The 24,378-nt window shown below is 40.7% G+C and overlaps 1 protein-coding gene across 6 annotated transcripts in view; it reads right to left on the reverse strand.

Annotated features, from left to right (window-relative positions):
- Positions 1-24,378, reverse strand: part of BANP (BTG3 associated nuclear protein) — a 147,117-nt gene that overhangs the window by 120,850 nt on the left and 1,889 nt on the right. For 2 of the 6 annotated variants that reach the window (XM_070399005.1, XM_070399006.1), the window contains exon 2: positions 609-703. The exons of the other annotated variants lie outside the window; for them this stretch is intronic. The gene's annotated coding sequence lies outside the window, so the exon portion shown is untranslated. The remainder of the gene's footprint in view (positions 1-608; positions 704-24,378) is intronic. 6 annotated transcript variants of the gene reach the window in all.

Consider the following 24,378-nt stretch of genomic DNA (forward strand, 5'->3'; position numbering starts at 1 on the left):
CTCTCCTGCACTTCTGGTGGGAGTATAACCCTGGAGAACAACAAGCAAGATAGCTATCAAAATGCACTGGACACAGCCTTGACCGTGTCATTCCTTATTCAGGAATCCTTCCAGCACATAGATTCATATATCTGTACATAGATCTACATACCAAAAAACAAAACAAGACACAACTAAGGCATTGCTTTTAGCAGCAAAAGAACGGATGCAACCTAAATGTACATCAACAACAACAAAATGTATGGCACAGCCAAACAATGGAATTTCAAATAAATGTAAAAGGAGGCAAATATCTCTAAGAACAACTCCCAAGATGCAGTATTACACGAATATAAACGGGGCAGGATGCGCACAACATACTTTAAAAAAAAAAATGCTATAAAAATATGTACAGAATTTCTCCGGAACATAAAGGGTAAAAAGAAAACTATTTTTTACTTTTCACCCTTTTATACTATTTGCATTTTTTATCAAGTGCATTTATCACCTTTTCAAAATTTAAAACAAAACACCACACACTTTTTGAAGATGTCCAGACAACTAAATATTTAGGCATAACACAACTAAATATTTAGGCATAAACTGTGGGGGACATTCTCAATTCCAACCTCAGTTATATCCAGTAATATTCTCTGAACCTGGTGCCTGTGCTGAACACTGGGAGTTTCTTCCACCTTCATCCTCAGCAACTGCTCCAGAGCACCTGTCAGGATAAGGAAATAAGGTGTCGTGCTAAATGTGTGTCCTCTGAAGATGACCTCTAAGTTACGTGGTGGTTAACTGGTGGTGAGTTTAAAGATCAAAGCTACTCATGCCATAATCTCAGTCTTCTTTTTTCCAAATTAAAAACCAAAGCAAAAATTATTAAAGGGATACACTGAACTCTATACTGAAGGTGGTAGTCCTCGGTTAGATACCACCCAACTGATCTTTGACTTGATAGATTTAAAACATTTTAGAGTCAACAGTCTGCTTTAGAATTTAATTAAAAACAAACAAACAAAAAACCATGGACCCTTTCCCTGGATATTTGCACAGACAAAACTCTAGCAAGTTTCACAGGCTTCACCAATACCAATGTAAGAGCCCTAATTTATAGGGCCATGTGGGCACCAAAGGAAAGCTCCCACCTCTCCTACAGCACACTGTGGCTACCTGGCCAAGTTTAAGCCTATGGAAGATGAGCTCAGACACGGTGCATGGCAGCGCCAGCACCTCATCAAAAGAAAGCTGGCAGTGACCATAGCCCTCCTGCTGCTGCTAGACTCTAGGGATGAGGATGGACAGGAGCTAGAACGTTGGAGCAAAGAACAAGAAGGAAATAGCCTGGGTCCTCACATCTATGGAGCTGCCACGCCTCCTGGACTGCCTGTCTCAGACTTTCTCATAAGGAAAATAAACAACCACCTGCTTTAAAACAATGTATATTTTGCAGTCTGTCACATGCAGCCAAGCTTAACCTAAGTGATACACCTGAAGCCCATTCATGATGGCTCTGGATCCATAGCTTCCAGGTTAAATACCTATCTCTCATAAAGGTCTAGTGCAGCAGTTCTCAACCTGTGGGTCGCGACCCCTTTGGCGGTTGAACGACCCTTTCACAGGGGTCGCCTAAGACCATCCTGAATATCAGATATTTACATTACGATTCATAACAGTAGCAACATTACAGTTATGAAGTAGCAACGAAAATAATTTTATGGTTGGGGGTCACAACATGAGGAACTGTTTTAAAGGGCCAGAAGGTTGAGAACCACTGGTCTAGTGGAAAGTTTTCAGGGGCCTTTTTCAAGCCTTTTCTTGATTTCTGAAAGCTCTGCAAGTGGCTCAAGACAATACTCCAAACTCACCATAAAATCCTGAATCTTAACCTCTTCCAAATGAGGACACCATACGTTATCCAAGTTGTTTACTCAAAATGATTCTCTGGCCAGGATAAAGAGTCATTTAAAATTCTGCTAACAGTGAAGGCTTGAATAGAAAAGTAGGGCAACAAGCCCAAGAAAACTGGAACAGAGCAATACATGCCATTGCCATTTTGGCAAATTAAATTTGCCATTTCTCAGAAGTCCTGGAGACAGTCCAGTCTTAATATAATAAAACAACTGGACTGAGATTAATGTTCAATAATGTCTTTAATGGCAATGACTAGTTAGAACCCTGCTTTAAACTAACGTATTTTGGACTCTGTCACATGAGCCACCCTGAAGCCCATTCATGATCCAAGGCTTCCAGGTTAAATAAATGTCTCTCAGAGAAGGCTAGTGGAAAGTTTTCAAGGGCCCAATTCAAGCTTTTTCCTGGTTTCTAAAAGTTCTACAAGTGGCTTAAGAAAATACTCCAAACTCACCATAAAATCCTGAATCCTAACCTCTCAAGTGGCTGAAGAGAGCCTCTTCTAGGGTGCACATGAAAAAAGAGCCCACCAACCGAATCAACAACCTAAGTGCTCAATCTTAGGGGAGTGGTAAATGAAAGTACACCCTATTATAAAATACTGCAGACACTAATGTCAGTGAGAGTGGTTTGATTGCATGAACCATAATGGAAAGGTCTCCAGAATATACTACTAACAGAAAGGAACGTAAAAGGAAAATTGCAAAACAGTATATGATCCCTATTCTGTTTTCTAAAAATGCATGTATGTGTAGTCACATGTCCATGTGTGTCTGAAATGATACATACTGAAGGTTACCCATGAGGGAAGGAATATAGACAATATGAGCTGACTTACATTCTTGATCCTTCAGGATTGTTGAATTTTCTATAAGCCCATATTCATTTATCACCTATGAAATTGTTTTTCTAAAACAAAGTAACAAGTATATAACCTACAACTTGTGTGCATCCATCACACACAGCCATGACCACTAGTGCTGATGTGTCCGAGGCTGCAGACACAAAGCAGCCCTTCCCTGAACACTTCATTCTCCTGGACCACTGTGTCATACTTTCTCCTCTCCCTTCCAAACCCCAGCTCCTCCTTCCTCAGTGCTTTCTCTTCCCCATCAGTTCTTTTGAACTTAGCCACCCCACTCGTGGCTGCTTATGAGCACCACCTGGCCTTGCTCCTGTCCAAAGATACTGGTATGCCCTCCCCCCTTTACCGCCAGGGGCTCCCGTACTTCAGCAGTTCTCTCCGAGTCCCTTACTACCTGCCTCCCAGGTCATTCCCAATACACACTGCACTGCTATTTCCCCACCTCCCCTTCAGAGCAGAATTCCCAAGAGTTGCCTGTACACGTGTCTCCATTTCCTCCCTTCACATTCTCTCTAGAGCCAGTCAATCAGACTCTGGCTTTTCCACTGACCAAACTGCCCCTATCCAGCCTGCCCTGCCCACCACAAGCACCTGCCCAGGGCTCACTCCCACCTCCTCCACAGCCAGCCTCCCTCCCTCGCCTTCTTGGCCTGGCTCCTCTCCTGGCCTTGTCCTGCAGAGGTTCTCTGAAGGTGTGCATGATCTCCCTGATGTGGAAGGACCAGGGCCAGGTGCTGGACCTCTTCTCAATCATTCTGAAATACCATCTATGTGCTGATGGCTCAGATTCACCCTTCAACTCAGACCTCAGACGTAAACTACAGATAGCCTGCTGGACAGTTCCTCTGGGTATCTAGTCCCAACTGCAAGGTACCAAACTGAACCTGATACCCCAAAACCAACTGCTCCTCCCAGACTTTCCATCTCAATTTATGGTAACACCAGTTGCTTAGACCAAAAACCTTCAGTCCTTGGTTTTTTTTCTCTCTCTCATGTCCCATCTATGGGCAAATTCTCTCAATAAGCATGGGCTCATCTGGAGTCGTGCACTAGACTTCACAAGGGCCTTCCTGCTCTGCCTTTACACCATTAATTATTCCCAATGCCTGGTTAAAAGGCTTTCAGGATCACATCAAACACATGTCAGACTGTCCCTCATTTGTTTAGAGCCCTCTGAAGGCATTCTGCTTACTCAGGATGGCTTTCCCAGAACGCTGAAGCCACCAGCCAGCACCTCACAATGCCCCTCAGGTTCTCCTTGCTGCTCCTCACTCACCCCCATCCAAAGAGGCCTCTCGAGTGCAGGTACACCCAGCTCAGGGCCCTTACATGGACACCCGCCTACCCCTCCACCACCTATTGCCAATTCCATAATTGAATTACGCCCATTCAATTACACCCACCACCAGCACCCACCTCCCTGTTCCCTTCCTGCTTCTTCGAAAAGCACTTACTGTTCAACTTACTACATGTGCTAAATGTTCATTTCGCTTAAATCTGTCTTCCCTACTAGAAGATCAGCTCCATCAGGGCAAGAATTTTCATTCTGCTTCCTGTCTAGCACAGGGTTGGCACATGCTGGCCCTCAATGAACACACATGTGATGAATCTAGTGGAAGACCCATTATAGAGTTACACAGCAATGCAGAGCTATGAAGGTCAGCATTTCTACTTAAAAACCATGGATTAGGTCTTCAAAGTTCTTTCAATTTATGTTTTGATTTCAATAGGAATGTACCATAATTAAGTCACGAAGCTATTTAGTTTATGACTGTGAACTTCATGTGAATTACACTTTCCGCTAATAGTGAAAATACAAGCTGCTTGTCAGCCATCAGCAAAAGACATTGCAGCTATTCATCAGCTGAAATACAGAACTGCAAATTTATTTTTAATTTTTAAATAAACTTTAAATTTGGACACCCATACAATAAACTCACAAGGTCATTAAAACAGGAAAAAAAGAAAGGCTCCTGTGATTGAGCAATAAACTTAGCTTCAGCAGTAAAGGTTAAAAAAGAAAACACTATAAACTATCAGCTCTCAATATGTGAAAATGGCAGCAAGAAAAAAATAACCAAACAAAGCCTCGCTGTATGGACACAGGGATATTCTCAGTTACTGTGAAAATGACATCACTTGGATCATCTCATTAGGGATGTCACAACATATGGGACAATTGTCCCATCAGTTTTTTAGGGCGGTCTTCATAGAGCAGTTTCTTATACCAACCCTGCTGAGTCTGACTTAGATCAGATGATTTCCACAGGAGGTAGAACAATGCAGCCAGGTGTATAACCTCCCAGGGCAGTGACCTGCTCTACTAGACTTATTTACCCGCTATCAGATACATGCAGAGTGACTAAAGAGACGCAGTCCACAAGTCATGGGTAAAACGCTTGGTATACCCTTTTCATATCTTGGAGGCGCCTTGGAAGTCATCTAGTGCTAACCTAACTTCACTTTACAGATGACAAAAATATAATCTCAATATATTACTCTGAGGGTTAGAACTGTCCATGAACAAGTACAAGAGGGAGATGGGCATAAATACAAGTCTTTGAGTACAATTCTACAGAAAAGACGCTTGGTACAAGAGTGATGAGGAAGGACCATCACCAAGGTCCTATAGCAGACTCCACCTCCCTGGAGCCTTAAAATTAATGAGGCCCCAAAACCTTGTACTTGTATAGGTATATGGTTGTATTCTTGACATTACATCACCCACCACACCCCACCCAAATGTCAAGTCCACAATGCCATAAAAATCGTAACAGTAATTTCCAATCCCATGTGAGGAAGTAGCTAAGTGGTGCCTAGTTAAAAAGCTAAATCTCCAGGAACAGGGAAACCTCCAAGAAACTAAAGAGCATTCCATCTAGTCAAATCTTTTTTATATAAGTATAGTAATAAAATAATTAATTAAAAGCCAGTATGAAGTAAGCAAAGAAACAAATTTTTATTAAACTGAGATATAGGGGAAAGACTCAGTTTACTTATTTTTCTCCCAAAATCAGTGTGGGGTGGGAGGGGAAATATGCAAAGGATGAAATAGGGAACAAAGAGCAATTTGACTAAATGACTGGTAATAGATAAACTAGGAAATTAGGAAGCAAGAAATACTTCTTCCTATGGTTTCCAATTAGGGAAATTCAGGCCATATTGTTTCTTCTTTAAGACAGTGCATAAGATTAAAATTAGGAAAATTAGTTTAAAATTAGGAAAAGATCAAACTAGCCTGAGAGAGCTAATTTAATGTTTGATTAAATTAGTCACTTTTATTCATGTTTTCCAAAATATGTAAACCTCCTCAAATATGAGCCACAAATGCAGAAAAGAGAAGAAAATGGATTTAAGTTGATCTCACAGCACTCACTGTCACAATCCACAGACTCACTGGTCTAAAGACCCCCTTTATCATCTTAAAATTAGTAAGGCCCAAAACCTGTGCTTGTATAGGTATATCTATCAATAGTTATCACATTTGAAATTAGAACAGAAAATGTTTGAATATTTCTTTATTCATTTAAAATTATAAAAACCAACACATTACATATTTACAAACATTTTTATGAAAATAGACTATACTTTCCAAAACAACAAAAGCAGCAAAATCTAAAGAAGAGGAACACAGTTTGGCATTTTTACAAATCTCTTTAATGTCAGACTTAATGGAAAACAACTGGATTCTCATATCTGCTTCAGCTTTCAATCTGTTGTAATAGATTGTTCTGGTTGATGCATATGAAGAAAATCCAGCCTCACAAAGAGGTGCTGCTGGGAAAGGGAAGAGTACGTATTTTATTTTATTTTTTAAGAGTATATATTTTAATAACCTTCAGATAATTGTAGATATTCTTCTTTAATACAATACCAAAACTCAACAAGTGTTTTATTTTTCCTAAAGGCTTGCTGCAATGTGAAATCTAAAACCATATCAGTGAACTTTTTGTACACTATTACTTTAAAATCCATTGGTCTGTACTGCCCTCTAAATGGACCTTTACACAAGTGTGATTTTGAAACACCATGCACTTGTCATCTGGAAAATACTGATTCACTGAGTTCTGAATGTTGTTTATAATATACTATCAAAAGCATTACATTCATTGATATGAGCACTGATCTCATCAGAAAGTCTTTAAGTATTAGGAAGCTATCAGGCTCATAGCAGCAGATACAAGCTTTCTGAAATTCCAATTTCACTTGAAAGTTCAATTTGTATCACTGGCAATTGTGTTAGTTGCTTTCCTTGAAGTGGCAAGCTGAATTTGTTCATTAAGTAGGAAAATTATAGTTTGTCAATTATTCTTTTCTAGTGATCCATGAAAAAAAGTGGCTAGTTCAGCTAGCAACTCAAATAATTGCAGGACTTGTCTTTGAGGGAATCCTCTAACTCCAAAATGCAGCACAACTGCTTTCCACATACATCCTGTCTTAAAAAGAGGTGTACTGGGTTGAGATTTACCCTGCTTCATCAAGTACATTCTTAGGTGAATACAATTTTTTTAAAATTGCATGGCAGTAAAGAATAAAATGGTACAACTGCAGCTTGGGGCCTCAGCCTCAACTGTGCTGAAGCAGCATCAGTTTTACCACCAATGACCCTGCACCATCAGTGCAAACATCAACATGCAAAAAAGGCAATGACCACTTACGATCATTATGAAAACTGCTTTGATCTCACAGAACCCCTGGGAAGGTCTCAAGGACACCCTGGGGTTCTGTAGACCACACTTTGACAACCACTGCTTTCAGGTACATTTTTAGAAAGAAAACCTAAGAACCACATATGAATTAATGTGAATTCCAGATTAATCCTACTATAAAATATAAACTATAAATGCATTTAAAAGCAACTTTTACTTGGTTTACCAACTGCCAACGGTAAATATAACTAATATTGCAGAAGCCTGAATATATCTTGCAACAAAAATTTTGATTTTTACATATATAACACCCATATTTTAATTCTTCCCTGACAGCTACTAAATTACTTACATTGTGAAGTATCATCTGTTCTGATCAAATAAAATACTACAACTGCCAAAGATGCAGAAGTCTAATAATGTACAATTGATTGTAGACTAAAACACCTTAACCTTATTTCATAGTTCCAAGACAAACTTTAAAAAGTCTCTATGAACTCTTTTACACAATTAGTATTGTGATCTTACTGCATTCATTCATAGATTATTTAACAAATAATCATTGGGCACACACTGCACATACATACAACTAAACATACGCTACAAGGGAGGAGAATGTAACCCTACCCTTAAGATGCATACTAAGAAGTAACACTTGGGATCTACTGCTTAGCCATAGCTAAAACAGCATTAGGGGAACACAGACTGAGGCAGCTACCCTGGCCTTGGAAGATCAAGGAAGGCTGCCCAGAACTGGGGGAGATCTGAGAGAGTCAGGAGGGGACAGAGCAAGAACGAAGGGGTCAGAGGTGCAGGTCTACTGGTTGGGAGTCTTAAAAAGTCCATGGCACAGAACAAACTAGCAGAGGTCTGCTCTCAATTAACTAAGGAGACCTGCCAGATGAAGTAAGGTCCTGGGGATGGGGTGGGGTTCAGCCATAAAAGGATTTCAAGGGAAATTTAAATATGGACGGAATCTTTAGTAACACTGAATTATTGTTCATTTTTTTATGTGTAGTTTTGTAAAATAATGTCATTGCTCTCAGACATGAGTGCTCAAGCATTTAGGGATAAAATAAGGTGATCTCTCCAACTTACTTTCAAATGCAGGAAAAAACCCACACAAATGTTAACCCTTTGTGAATCTAGATCAGCGGTTCTCAACCTGTGGGTCGCGACCCCTGTGGGGGTCGAACGATCCTTTCACAGGGGTTGCCTAAGACCATCAGAAAACACATATATAATTACATATTGTTTTTGTGATTAATCACTATGCTTTAATTATGTTCAATTTGTAACAATGAAATTGGGGGTCATCACAACATGAGGAACTGTATTAAAGGGTCCTGGCATTAGGAAGGTTGAGGACCACTGATCTAGATGAAGGCTATACACCTGTATATTCGTTGTGCTCTTCTAGCAACTTTTCTCTAGATTAAAGTTAGGAGGAAGTAGCACAAAATCACTGATTTAGTAAAACATGCTCACGCTCCATCAAGCAGAGCTTGGAGAGCTTCATGTTGGCAAACACTGTCCCACATCATGGTGGTGCATGTTGTTAACGGGGAGAAACTGGGTGTGGGGTACACAAGAACAAGCTGTACTATCTCTGCTATTATCTGCAAATCTCAAATTATTACAAAATAAAAGATTTTAAAATAAGTCAGTCTTTAGAAAAAAACAAAAATAAAACTCTCCAATCCACTCTGCCTGCCACCAGCCACCATCATCACATCTCTCCTGTGCCAAACTCCTAGAACATGTTCTAGAGCCCAAGCCCATCACAAACATTGCCTCTTCCCACTCCATTCTGAATCCCCCCAAAAAATCTGTTTTCCAAACTCGCTGTTGGACTGGACCTTTTCTCCAAGAGACCAGACAAGAGCCCTGTAAACAATTTCTGACTGCCTTTTAGCATCAGCATTTCTTTTTCTTCTTCACTCAGGCCACTCATCCATGTCTTCCTCCCTTTCCTGGGGCCTTGCTCCAGGGTCCACCTGAGACCTCTGTCCTCCTCTGAAAGCTGTCCCTTGCAGAGCATGTCCACCCCCCTGGCTCCATGTCACATGGGCCACTCCAATTGCAGTGCAGTGACTAACCAACAGGCTGCAGGTGCCTGTGCGGCCCCTTCCGGGCTTTCAGGAAACAGAGCAGCACAATGGAAGGCACTGTCTCCCAGAGGGTGCTGGCAGGCACTCACTTTGATTACCGAACTGACAACCATCTCTCCCAAAATTTTGCCACCTTAAACTCTCACCAACGACTTTCCCGAGTCCATTATTTCAAACCACCCTATGCCCATAAGACAACAGACAATGAAATCTATTCCAATATTTTCAAAGATGAACTCTTCTCATGTCCCTGTTAGCTTCTTTTCCCCAAGAATATTGATCAAGGAGATAACAACCCCTCTGAGAAAGAACCCTGCACCTTTTTTTTAACTCTCTCTGCTCTGTTACCCATAAGTATCCAACCATCACCAGACCCTATCCTATAGTTTCTTCACGCTTATTGATTCCAACCTCTCTCCCACTGCACCTGGTTTGCTAAGTACCTCATTATCCATGAACTGGCCTCCTGCCCAGTCCCTGCCTCCAGTCTGATGTGTAGGCATCATCTTTCTGGGACACACTCTAAAGCTGAGTCCACTGATTTGACAGAATGAGTGTCCCTTTGTCTCCCAAAGTTACACATGGCTGAGGCAAGAAGCCAATCCTCTCTCATCCATCCTGTAAGTTCCAGAGTGATTTTTCTGGAGGGCTCATCCTCTCAGAGCCCACCTCAGCACCTTCCATGGTCCTCCTCTGCTGACGGCATCACATCTAAACTCCTCCATCCAGGTTTCAAGCCTTTCCTAGTCTGGCTACCTCCTGCCTGCCTGTATATAATCTCATTTTATTCACTCACCCAACAAATGCATTCTAAGCCAATGGTTGGCAAACAATGACCCTATGGGCCAAATCTGGCCCTCTACCTGTTTTTGTACAACCCATGAGCCAAATCAAAAGAAAAGCAATATTTTGAAATGTCAAATTATATGAAACTCAAATTTCTGTGTCCACAAGTAAAGTTTTATTGGAATACAGCCATGCCCAGCTGTCTGCATACTGTCTACAGCTGCTTTGGGGCTGTAATGGCTCCTCTAGTGGCTGAAAGTCTCACTTTAATGTAAAAACAATTGCTCTATGCCATGGATCATCACTAACACAAGCACCACGCTGGGCACACAGGAGTCATCCACAAATGCGTTAGTGAAGAAAGTAATGATATTCAGGTTCAAATGATCCTGCAAACACAGATAATCCTGAAACTCATGCCTTGATGCCCTGACAGCTCTTTCAAACCTTCTGCTGCAAGGACAATAGGAATCTTGGTTTAATTATCTTCTAATTTAAAAAAGTCAAGAGAAGCCTAACTGGTGTGGCTCAATGGTTGAGCGTCGACCTCTGAACCAGGTTCAGGGCACATGCCCAGGTTGCGGGCTCCATCCCCAGTGTGGGGCATGCAGGAGGCAGCTGAACAATGATTCTCTCATCACTGATGTTCCTATCTCTCTCTCTCTCTCTCTCTCTCTCTCTCTCTCTCCCTCTATGAAATAAATTTTTTTGTAAAAAAAATTTTTAAGTGAAAACATTAAATACCAGTGGTGGGCATGATAGGAATGTAGGTTTACAGTTGTGAGTACATGAAACAGTTTATTCTTGTATTGTTATTTATTCATTATTGTATTATATATTTGAATTACAACTGTAAGCTACTTTTGCCCACCCCTGTATTTGGAGACCACAGTTGATGCCCTCTCCTACACTTTCACTGCATTTATACCTCTATATTTTACCGTTAAAATGAAAAACATTTAGAGATGTGAAAATGAATTAGATGACATAAGTCAATGTTTGTACCTCTACTGAAAAAAGTTATGTTTCAGAGAGATATTATATTGATTTTGATATTTATATACTTAAATTCAACTATAGCTCACTTTATAATCAGATATTAAATTAGAGGTAAAATTTTAAAGTCATTTTTCCACTGACATATGTTCTTTTTTTTTTTTAAGCCTCACCCAAAGACATGTTGAGAAAGAGAAAGAGAAACATTGATTGGTTGCCTTCCGTACATGCCCTGGACCAGGGATCAAACAGGCAACTTTTTGGTGCACAGGATAAATGCTCAACCAACTGAACCACTCAGCTGTTCTTATAAGAAATATTGGCCCTAACACAGTACGAATTCATACTCAACATTGTGAATTGTCTAAAATCATCTAATAGAATTTAAAATTATCACTGAATATCAAATAATACGCCAAAATTACAACACCATATAGTAATCACAATTTACAATAAAGTACAACAGAAAAGTCACTTCCCTGGAGAGAACAGGAGGGTGTCTTAACCCTAAAGACTATTAAGGACTTCTGCTGGGCCAGGGGGCTGTGATTCCACGCCCTCAGAGTGTGGGCCTACATGTGGTACTGGCAGGTTCCTCACAGAAGTGCAATTATTGTAGGTTCTTGCACTTGTTAACAAGTGTATACTTTACAATCACAGCCAAGCTTTTAATTAGCAACTTGTACTAATTTACAATACCTCTAAGCTCCTGTCCAATTCTAACTATCTAAAATTATATGATGTAAGTTTATCACAGACAAAATTCAGACTATATGCAAACCTCTACCAATTAAATCAGCACCATTTGAGGTTGGCAAGCATAAAAAGATATATAACCTGACAGGTAAAGTTGATGATAACAATAATTATAGGAGCTACCATTTATTGAATCCTAAACACTATATTAAACATTATCTCATTTCATCTTCCCAACCTTTGATGTAGGCCCATCCCTAAATGCTCCCCTTATCTGAAACATACACCATGAATGTCAGGGGAACATGAGACCAGAGAGCAGTGAAGTGGGGTGGGGGGAAACAGAGCACACTCCCACAGTAACACATTTTGTGTCCTTAACTAAGCCCACATGTTAGCCATCAATCACCATGTGTTCTCGTTTCCTTTCCCTGGAGTTTGGGCCTGTGCATCTATCCATCTCTCAGCTCCCTTTAAAAACTGAAATCCTTTTATCACCCATCTGTTCCTCCTGTTTATTGCCTCATACTGCAAAGCTTGGAGAGGGAGGTGGTCAGCAGTTCAGGGCTAAATGTCCTAATTTTCTTTGTCCACCTCACAATTTTACAGAATCCAAACCAAACAACTAGATTATGCCAAAATGTTAAGGGAATTTATAATCCTAACCAGCAACATAAAAACAAGAGAAAATTAGCTCCCGACCTGAGCAGTCATTAGAACAAATAACAAAGTTAACAATGGCAGGTGGCAGATGCAGATGCAGGGACCATTCCAGACATTTCTGACCCACACAACAGATGTCAGACAAGTGCAATCCCTCAGAGGCAGAGTGGATAACCAAGGAGAACTAGTTAACATGATCTAAAGCAGCAAATGGACAAAAGCATGGGGAGGCCTGCTAAGGTCATGTGGCAGACACTGGCTGACCACACACAGCCCTGGCAGACACATCCACCACAGTATCATCATGGGGGCCAAATATTCTTGGGGGGAAATATATTCACCTAAGTTCATAAAGGAGTCCCCTTTTCTTTCAGTATAAAGGACATTATTGAGATAATTAGTAAAATCTGAATTAGATCTGTTGCTTAGATAATAGAGCTGCATCAATGATAAATTCTTAATTTGAATAATTGGACTGTGGTTATATAAGAATGTCCTCCTTTTTAAGAAACAGACACTTGCCCTAGCCAGTTTGCTTCAGTTGGCCTGTGGACTGAAGGGTCCCAGGTACAATTCCAGTCAAGGGCACATGCCCAGGTTACTGGCTCGGTCCCCAATATGGGGCATGCAGGAGGCAGCCAATCGATGATTCTCTCATCATTGATGTTTCTATCTCTCTCTCCCTCTCTTTTCCTCTCTGAAATAAATAAAAATATAATTTTTAAAAATGTAGTTAAAAGAGAGTATGTCAAACTTCAGGAAAAAAATATGTATACACACACACACACACAGACACACAGTTATAGAAATAAAGCAAATATAGAATATTAACATCTGAGAATTTAGGAAACTATATAATTCTTTGTACAATTCTTACAACTTCTAAGCCTGAAAAAAAAAAAAAAATCCTATAGAGATTTTGAGGCTTTTTCTCCAAAAAAGGTGGTCGTGAGGATGGATAGAAGCATTTTCATTTGAAGGTGACTTTGCCAATGCTAATTATACTTCTAAGAGGCTGCCACTGACAATTTCTTTCCAAGTAGATTTTCTCAAAATAAACTAAAAGATTCTGACCTTCACTCTCAGATGGTTCAGTGCATCCCTCCAGATTGCCCCCAAACTCTCCAAGTCAGCAGTGAAGAGCATGGATGCTAGAGGAGACTAAGAGAGTAATGCCTAAATGACACTTTGCACAGTGCTTGGCACCAGCTGAAGTATGCTTTGCTATCATCATACTGTTATTGAACTTCCAACCATGATTTCTTTCTCCAACTTGCAGTAGAACTTTTAGTCTAGAGCTTGGGAATTCACACACTACAGCCCAAGGGCCAAATCTAGACTGGTGTCAGTTTTTGTAGGTAGGTTTCATTGAAAAATAACCATCCCCATTCAGGCTTCCACCCTCCAAGGGCAAACAGAGTTGAGCAGCTGTGACAGAGATCCCAAAACCAAAAATATTTTCTGGCCCTCTAACAGAAAATGTTTGTTGGCCTCTGCTCTCGTGTTTAATGATGTCCGCAGCATCTACAGAATCTTGAAACTGCCTCTTGAGACTGAAGGATAAAGAAATTAAAGACAATTATTGAAGAATAGTAATCTTGACCTCCTTAGAGGTGCCTCCGCTATTATAGGATTGTTCAGTTACCTAGAGGCCTGAATTGGTTCTTGCTGATCCACCTCCTGTTAGCTATAAAGAGCAATTTATGATTCAGATTATAGTGGATTCATAGACATCCCAATAAGGCAAAGCAGCCTTACTAACTCTTGAATGATCCTGGGAGAATCCATGAAGCAAGCTGAACTGAATTTTTTATTAACAGCTCTGTGTGGAGGGAACCCCTAGCAGTATGTGTTTGCTTTCAGCTTATTGTATGTCCTTGAGCTTCCTTTCTCCTCCCTAACATAGTATGACTGCATTTTATACAAATACAAATTATACAAATTTAAATTACACAAATTTAAAATAACAATAGTAAGTCCTCATTTTGCAAAAATAAAAAGTGAAATTAGTTAAATCCTGTAAATATTAAAATGTGTAATTTCAATTAATTGAAAACTGTGCTTGCCCCCTGACAGCTGCAACTTTTAAATGGTTAACAGAACATCAGCCTTTTTTTGTCAGTCAGTCTAAACACGTGGGTTGTGAACTACTTGACATCTTCAGAGAAGTGTTCTGGGCATAAAAGCCTAACACAGTACTTTGCCCCCAAGGCCCATGCCTGACTCCCACTGATGAGAGTATCCATAAGGCGGGCTTGACAACAGAAGTCCCAACCTGGCCACCCACCTACCAACGGAATTGCAGGGCTGCACTGCATGGTGACAGCAGGAACTGCAGCTTGAGTTCTTCCCTGCTCCATATAGTAAGATTAAGATGCCTGTGTCCCTGGCCATATTCAGGGGACATGTAGTTCACACCAATCAGGAAATGCCAGCAGCACACATACCATGTTTTCACTGCCAGTTTATCCAAACCCACTTCTAATTCAGAAAGGTTAACCTTTGCTTCAAGTTATTTGATGATTTTCCACCTTAAGGAAAAAGGAAAAATCACTGGAGACTACAAGCAGCAGCTTTTGAAGCACACAATGTAAATCTATTACTAAAAGGTTTGTCAGTACAATCGCAAAGTCCACAGGCTGACTGGTTCGACGCAGGCCCAGGTTTCCTGACAGTGCTCTGGTAAGAATGAAGGGGAAAATAAGACATGCGGGTGGGGTGGTGGCTAGCAATCTGAATCTGTGCCAGTAACCTGCCTTCTAACACACACTCTTACTAGCCGATAACTAACTCCACTGATGCTTGTCCTGTCTTGCAAAACCAGTTTCCCAGAACAGTCCCATTTTACACAGGCCATAAACCATGAACCATACACAACCCCCAAAGGGGGTTACCAGCACTGTGCCAGGCCAGGCCTTTGGGTGTGGTCTCACATCCCCCATCCCAACTCAGGGGGCTTTTCGCAAAGCCCACGCAAGATCCGGAAGCCTGCCATATTCGGGGGACAAAGAAACCAAAGGGTATGAAGGGAAAGCATCCTCCGTATTCACTCACTCAGAAATAAATGGGTTTTCCTGAATCTCCGAGTACTCCCTGTGTATTTTTTGGTCACCTGGTAAATTCTGTAACAAGAATAGCCAGGCCTCCACCCCAACCTGGGCCCTCTGCCCTACTTTCACTTTTGATGCCTTATTTGTGCTCAACTATTTAAAATGCTAATATAAAAATAACTTAGGACAAGGTGATGGTAGTCAATTTCCCCACATTCAATTCCACTTATCAACTTTTTCAGGGATTTACCTAAAAAAAACTATTATCTCTTCACTTTCTCAGGCCTTTTAGACAGATTTTATTCTTCCATGCTCATACCTTGTAAGAAATCCCACCATGTGTTATCTGTCTGGGGCATCTCATCATGCACACCACCACCATCCCACCCTACCCAATGTGAGGCTTCTTAAAGAGACAAAGTGAACTTTACTGTCACCCCATCATGGAGGTAGATAATCCAAAACATTTTAATCATATCATACAGTTCCTAACTATGGGTAAATGTGGAAAATGCAGAGATGTCAATTCAAAATAGGAACCGATTTCATGATTTTACAGCATTTGGGGCAAACTATCTGCTTGTGGCTTAAGAAGTAAATGGTTCTATCATATTTTAATTCAAAAATATCCACAGGTTTCAAGCAATGGGAGGCCCTGGGTGCTGATGCCAAGCTCCACTTCCACTTAAGAGACTTACTTTGGAGCACTATGATGTGGATGCCCAACCTCGCCACTGCAATGGGGAGTGGGAAGGGGTCAAGGGCATTCCTTCTGCTCCTTGACTTTAGGACTGACAGGCACCCTCTCGTCCATGGAGACATCCTGAGCACAGCCCTGGACAGTGGACAGAGCCAAAGGCAAGGCAGAGGGCATAAATGAGATGAGTAGCTGAGGCTCTCATTTTTAAGTGGTTTCACATCCTGCACAAAAGTGGGAAACCTAGAAGTTATTTTTAAAACTATTTGCGAAGGCAGAGATGACTGCTAAGATTCTTGTTCTGTGATGTGCTAAATGAGCTCCAAAACTGTCCATGAACAAGACAAGAGCAAATTGCAACCATGTAATCCCACTCAATATTTGCTTTCAAAATCCTAAAACTCCTCATATCCGCAAAAATGAATATTTCAGAATGGTTCAGAGCACTTCTGACAAACAATTCATTATGTGATTTTGTTTTTATGTGAAATAAGAGAACACGATAACAATCTTTATTTAATTCTGGTTTTGGGAGGGTTTTTAAAACTTTTATCGGAGACATTCTCATTGAGACCCTTAATGTGTATTTCCCCCCAGAAATCTTTTCTTCAAAATGAGAAAATGTTTATTGTACATGGGCATTTTAAAGTCAGTCTTGCACCGTCATGTAACATATTTAATTGTATAGCTAATGTTTTCAGGATACATGTAGTACAGATGAAGATCATAAGGAAAAACTAAAGCTAATAAGCTATAACAGATGTTATCAATAAATCATTAATGAAAAATCATCTAGAACTTGTGCCTAGCACACCTAAATAACCAACACACAAAACAAGATTTGTGGTTCATTATTTCTTATTTCCTTGACGACCATCTAACACAGAAGCATTTCTTCAACATCAAAGTGAATATGCAACCCTGACAACTTTTTAAATGCAAAGAGAGTCTTTTCCCTATCTTTCAAGACTGGCACTTCTATTAATGGCCACATTCCATCTATAGATTAACTAGAAACAACCTAAATGACCAACAATAAAAAAACTGGTAAGCAAGTTATGGTACATCCACTCAAAGAAATGGATTAGATTATCATGAGAAGTAAGGAATAGGGAAAATAACTGTCATGTTTTTAAGTAAAAGTCACTGAAAATGTTATGTACATATGTAGACAAATTATGTTAAAAATTATCTTTTGCAGATAAAAACTGGAAAAATATTCTCAGATTTATAACATTAATGTGGTAGGATTAGAGGGGTTTTTTCAGAATCTTCTTTTACATTGATGTAAAAGGAAAATGTTTGTGAAAAGTCTAAGTTTTAAGATAAACAACTGTGTGCTTTATCCTGAAAATCAACCTAGAAAAAAGCAGATGCATTTAACTCAAAACAGTGGATCAGACAAAGATCCCCAGACTACTGTGTGGTGAGGGGGAATACGGAAAAAAACAAACAAAAAACAGGAAAAGCTTATTAAACTTATAATTTTTGCCCAGCCAGTGTTGCTCAGTGGTTGAGTGTCGACCTATGAACCAGAGATCACAGTTGAATTTCTGGTCAGGACACATGCCCAGGTTTCAAGCTCAGTCCCCAGTAAGGTGCATGCAGGAGGCAGCTGATTGACGATTCTCTCATCATTGATGTTTTTTTTCTTTCTCTCCCTTCTCTCTCCCTCTCTCTGAAATCAATAAAACATATTATTTTAAAAAGAAAAGTTTATAATTTTTTCCAATTATATCAAAACCTTAAGTTTATTTCCTGAAGTATTATTCGTAATCAACTTTAAGCCACAACAGAAGAGTATGGATATGCTAGAAACCATACCTATTTGCCTTTTATGCATTTTCTGACAGCCTTTGTAAGATTTTACTTCAGCTGATACTAACAATTACACCAAGTAGGTGATGCCCCAAGAATTCAGGGCATAAAAATTAGTTTTCTCAAAAATCTCTGGAACTGCCTTCTCTTAATAAAATAAAACAAACAAACAAAATAAAAATAAAGCCTTTTATTGGATTTGTCACAATATTGCTTCTGTTTTAGGAGAGAAATATCAGTTCACAAAATTGGGGCTACTATTAGCCCAATTGAGTTGTTTTACAATAACTTCTGGGGAAAACCAGTATGTCACTTCTCCACAATATAGCTCATTAGATAAGTAACTCAGAACCTCACAATATTCAGTAAGTGGATGACTGCTAACTTAAATCGATTTAGAAAATATATTCACAGCATTTCTTTGGTACTCTACATTTTCATTGTGGCAATAACTTTGATTGTTTGACATTATTTTGTACATGTAATAAAGTATATACATATAAGCTGTCTGCTTCCCAGGAGAGATTTGAGCCTTAGTTTCCAAATCTGTAGCAATCTCATTTTTTCTGTGCCGATCACATGCCATAATATTTGTAAAGTGCTTAATTCAGGTGCGTTTACCTCACAGGGTTATTGCAAATAAATGAATTTTTGCATATGTAGAGAACTAGGACAGTGCCTGGCATAAATTCAGGGTTCACTACCCGTTTGCTATTATTGTATTTTCTCCTGAGCATCAAGACTGTAATTTGGATAAACTGCAGCAAAAGAGGCTTCATTGTCTTTAGACAACTTTAGCTATCATGAAACTGCCAGTATTGAGACACAACCTTCCCACTGGCACAGCCAAAGGTAATTAGCATGATTTCTTGCTCTGTTAAAGGGGTGAGAAAACATTTGCAAATATTAGTACAAAATTATACTTTAAAGTGGTGATGATCAATGGAGTTTTTTTAAACCATGGGAGATATTTTTTGGTTGCTCAAGTGATGGAGAAGAGGTGCCACTGGCAACTGTAAGGGGAGGGGGCGCTGTACATCCTGTAATGCTTGGGTTAATCCTTCACAATAATTGTCCGGCATCCCTTGACTTTCAAATGCCCAGAAGACATTTCATGTAAATGACAAATCTATAATTATCACACATAGAATCTACCTGTATTTTAAATGTAAACACAAATATTTTTGTTCTAATATTGTTGCTTTTCCAAATTATAAAATAACTAGAGGCCCAGTGCATGAAATTCATGCACAGGTAGGGTCCCTAGGCCTGGCCAGCAATCAGAACCTATCAGGTTCCCCGCCTCCCTGCCTCCTCCTTCCCTCGCTCCCTCAGCACCCCGCAGCCATTGGTCACCTGCCATGTTCTGCGTCGCCCCCTGGTGGTCAGCACACATCATAGCAAGCGATCGAACTCTCAGTCTCCTGGTCAAACTCCCAAGGGGACACTTTGCATATTAGCCATATATGTATATATGTATATGTGTATGTATACACACACATCCTAAAGGCCTGGTGCTCAAATTCGTGCACTGGTGGATTCCAGCCGGCCCGCCCCAATGGTGGCCATCAGGGGTGGGCTGGCTGGCTGGCGTGAGGGGCCACAGGTGGTTTGCCAGTGGGTCCCGCCCCCGACCGGGGTAGGGGCAACCACTCAGAGGCTGGGCCAGCCAGGGCGAGGGGCCACAAGCATTCCGGTTGTTCCACTGTTGGGTCAATTTGTGTATTACCCCTTTTTATACAGGACTAGAGACCTGGTGCATGAATTTGTGCACCAGTGGGTCCCTCAGCCTAGCCTGCGGGATCAGGCCAAAACCGACCCTCCAACATCCCCGGAGGGGTCCCGGATTGCGAGAGGACGAAGGTCAGGCCAAGGGACCCCACCGAGGAGGGATGCGGGAGGTTGGCCAGCCAGGGAGGGACTGCAGGAGGACTCCAGGGCGTGTCCGGCACGTCTCACTCAGTCCCAATTGCCTGGACCCCAGCAGCAAGCTAACCTACCAGTCAGAGCATCTGCCCCCTGGTGGTCAGTGCACGTCATAGTGACCCGTTGACCGGTTGACTGCCTGCCCCTGGTGGTCAGTGCACGTCATAGCAAGCGGCTGAGCACCTTAGCGTATCATTACCATATTACACTTTGATTGGCTGGACAGAGGACCAGACACTTAGCATATTTGGCTTTTATTATAGAGGAAGAATATTAGGCTCCTTGTAAAATAATGAAACATTATAGAAACTGTAAAAAATATTATTTAGGAAAAGTAAATCTGCCATATTGTCACCTGTTATGGACTGAATTGTGTCATCCCACCCAAAAATAATTCATGTTGAAACCTTAGTCCCAGTACCTCAGAATGTAACTGTATTTGGACACAGGGCCTTTAAAGATGGGGTTAAGTTAAAATGAGCCATTAAGGTGGACCCTAATCCAACCTGAATGGTATTCTTATAAGAAAATTTTGACAAACGAAGAGATATCAGACAAATATGTACAAAGGAAAGACCATGGGAGGATACAAGGTGGCCATCTATTTGCAAACCAGAGAGAAAGGCTGGAGAAGGAACCAAACCTGCTGACATCTTGATATCAGATTTCTAGCCTCCAAAACTATGAGAAAATAAATGTTTAAGAAAAACAAAAACAAAAAAAACCTGGACATTTCTGAAAAGCACTCGGCAGTATTTTGGCAAATGTCCCTCTGAGTTTTCTCATGATTAGACTGAGGGTATGCATTTCGTCTCAGTGGATCATACCTGATATTATTATGTATTATTAGTGGTGATGTTAAGGCGGTATCTGCTGGGTTTTTTCACTGTGATGCTACTAATTTTTCCTTTGCAATTTACAAATATCTTGGGAAAGATACTTTTGGGCTATGCAATACCACAGATTGGAGATTTAAGAAGACGTAACAAATGAATAAATTGTGGGATCCTGGATTAGATCCTGAAACAGAAAAAGGATATTAGTGGAAAATTGATGAAGTTCAATAAGGACTACAATTTAGTTAATATACTGTGCCGATATGTTAATTTTCTGGTTTTCCTAAGAATATTTGATTAGTAAGGTGTCAGCATTAGGTGAAGGGAGCAGGGAAGCTCTCTAAACAATTTTTGCAACTCTTTTGTAAAATTACTTCAAAATTAAGTTTACAAAACTGCAGATTCTAATTCCAAATGTCTGGGCAGGGCCTGGGAACATGCATTTCCCTAAAATGCCTAGTGTGATGTTGCTGGCCTGTGGACCACTTCACTAGCAAGGCCTTGGCAAACACAGCTGATGCATTTCACTGTGTGCAACTTTCAAAGGGCAATAGACTAAAATGCACCACAATTACACTTTGAGTTCAGTAATCACTGCTTAACTAGAAGCATTCCTTAAACTTTGGCATGCTGACAGCCTCTCCTAGAACACTGATGGTGAAAGCCGACTAAAGAATCTGAAATCACAATCTTTGCTACAAGGCCCATCTATGATTGACCTTCCCCAGCTGAGCCTGGCACCCACTCGAAGGCTGCAGAGCCAGAAGAACCTCCACAAGGAACAAACACCATGCACCCACACTTGCAATATGGAAACAGCCATGGGGATCATGACTGGCCCCATGTCCCACTGACGGTGGGCATCATCACCTAGACCACTGGGAGGCAGGAGAGAGGAGGAGCACAGTGATGAGGAGAACAGGTTCTGGAATTCTTGCTCATAGTAAGGAACTGGCTGTTCACATGTGATCACTGCTCATCCCATTAAAATGAATTTAACAGCATATAGTAAACCCACAAGAAAGAAAATAAGAAGGCAGACAAGAGACTTTGCAAATTTCTGGCAAACTAAGAGAATCTAACGATGACATAGGAAACAGCAAGGTAGAGCATACAAGAGTGGGTACAACCAAAGGAGGGCTCTAAGCCCACATGCAGCATGCTAGGACCCAAAACCCAGGACTCTCAGCAGAACTCGAAGTCTGCACCTGCACACAGAAGACAGTCCTGGTACAGAAGAGCTGTACAACAGGCCCTCTAGACCAGTGGTCACCAACAGGTGGTCCACTGGTGGTCCGTGAGGTCTGATAGGTTGGCGACTGCTGATTTAAGGAAACCTTTGGAGCAGCGGTTGCCAACCAGTGGTCCGTGGAACAAGTGGTGGTCTGTGAGGTCTGAAAGGTTGGCGACCACTGCTCTAGACCAAGTGGGACACCCCCAACCAGAGGGGTCTTCCTTTTGCTGAAAGGCCCAGATAAAATCTCTCAAGCCATCTGGCATTCCAGGTCCAAGCACAAGTTCCCAATCACCCAAAGGGAAACCCACACATTTTCAAAACCAGCCCCACAGACTCAGATCTGCCAGTTTCCTCTTGCTTTAGACAACAATTGCCAATAATGGAGGAGTACTTGCCATACGAAGCAAGAAGCCAGTATTTTTTAAAAGACAACAGCGACATTAAATGAAACAAGAAATTAGAAAACAAAAAAAAGAAACAATCCTTATTTGTATCCTCAGTGTCAAGAAGATAATGTATTAAAAAACAATAAGCTAGTATGAAAAAGGAATAAAACAAATATACTCTTGGAAATTAACATTTCAATTATGGAAATAAAAAATCTATATACATAAAAGCCTAAGCGACTGTTCCACTGGTAGCTATGACATGCACTGACCACCAGGGGGCAGACGCTCGATGCACAGGCATGCAAACATGGAACAGACTGATGAATCTCAGAGGGAAGGGGGGAGGGAGAGGGCGGGAAGAGATTAACCAAAGATCTTATATGCATACCAGAGGCCCAGTGCACGGATTCGTGCACCACTAGGATCCCTCGGCCTGGCCTGTGGGGATCGGGCCAAAACCAGAAGTCCAATATCCCCCAAGGGGTCCTGGATTGTGAGAGGGTGCAGTCCAAGCCAAGGGACCCCACCGGTGCACAAATCTGTGCACTGAACCTCTAATTTAAAATAGGATTAGAAGATAAATTGAGCCTTCTCTCAGATATAAGAATAAAATGACACAGGAAGAAGATAAAGATAGATTTGGGAGGTCAAGATGTCCATTATCAAACTAACAGGAACTTGTAAAAGAGAAAAGAGCAGAAGAAATTCTCAAATAAATGAAAGAAGAGACTTTCCCAGAGCTGAAGGACAAGACCCCAGGATCAAAGAGCACATCCTCTGGCATGCTGGAAATGTCCTAAAACGAAAGAGGATCCTAAAAAGTTAGCCAAAAGGAATAAGGCTACTTGGCCAAAGGTTCTCATTGAAATGAAAAAAGCCAAGATTAAAATATGGAGTCCTGAACAAGTCCAGATGTATAACAAAGGAAAATATCAGGTTGATACCTGTGCTGGCGGAGTAGTTAATCCAGGTTAGAAAAAGGACAGAGGGTTGGAGGGGACCGGGAAGGTTGAAGAGATTTGACACTATATTGAGAATTTAACCCCTAGAGTAGGACCGCGCCGGAGCGCTATCTCGCTCCCCCTGCAGTGTCACCGTTAGATGCTAGTAGTTCACTCTTTATTGACAGATAGCACTTAAGTGCAGAAAACAAATGTAGTAAAGGTTTCCTTAGGTTTTTGAATATGTAACTTCATTTACCTGCGATTCATAATTTTTTTCCTAAACTGCTGTAAAATCAGCAAAAATGCCTTGGCAATTTTAGCATAGTTCCTAGGATATTGGTTGGCACTCAAAGGGTTAAAACAATGTAAGGAGTCAATGGAAGCAGGAAAGGCAAAGAGTAAGGCCATTACAAACAATAGAAAAAGCAAACAGCTGTATTAGAAGGAAAATCCATTACTTAGCCGTGAAACAAAGAGTATTTACATAGTTAAAATTTGAGTTAACTGAAACATAGTGAATTCAGCAGATAGAAAAAATATATTAACAGCTAAATCATACTATCATAACGTCAAAAATGTGTAAAATTAGTATCAGCTTATCATTTAGAGCTATTAAGAACTTCTCGAAGAAACAACAAAAAGATATAAGGAGGGGGACTGGAAGGTGGGACAGGGGACTGTTGCTTTTCATTGTAAGTTTTTCATTGTGTACATTTCTTTAAAATATTAAATACACGTATGTTTAATTTTTTAAGAACATTCAAACCTTGGCTCTGTGTGTCCTAGGCAAGTCACTTAACCTCTGGTTCTGTCACCTCA

The sequence above is a fragment of the Myotis yumanensis genome, unplaced genomic scaffold, assembly GCF_028538775.1.
Source record: "Myotis yumanensis isolate MYYU_CA2020_CCGP unplaced genomic scaffold, mMyoYum1.0.hap1 SCAF_18, whole genome shotgun sequence".
Classification (NCBI taxonomy): Eukaryota; Metazoa; Chordata; class Mammalia; order Chiroptera; family Vespertilionidae; genus Myotis; species Myotis yumanensis.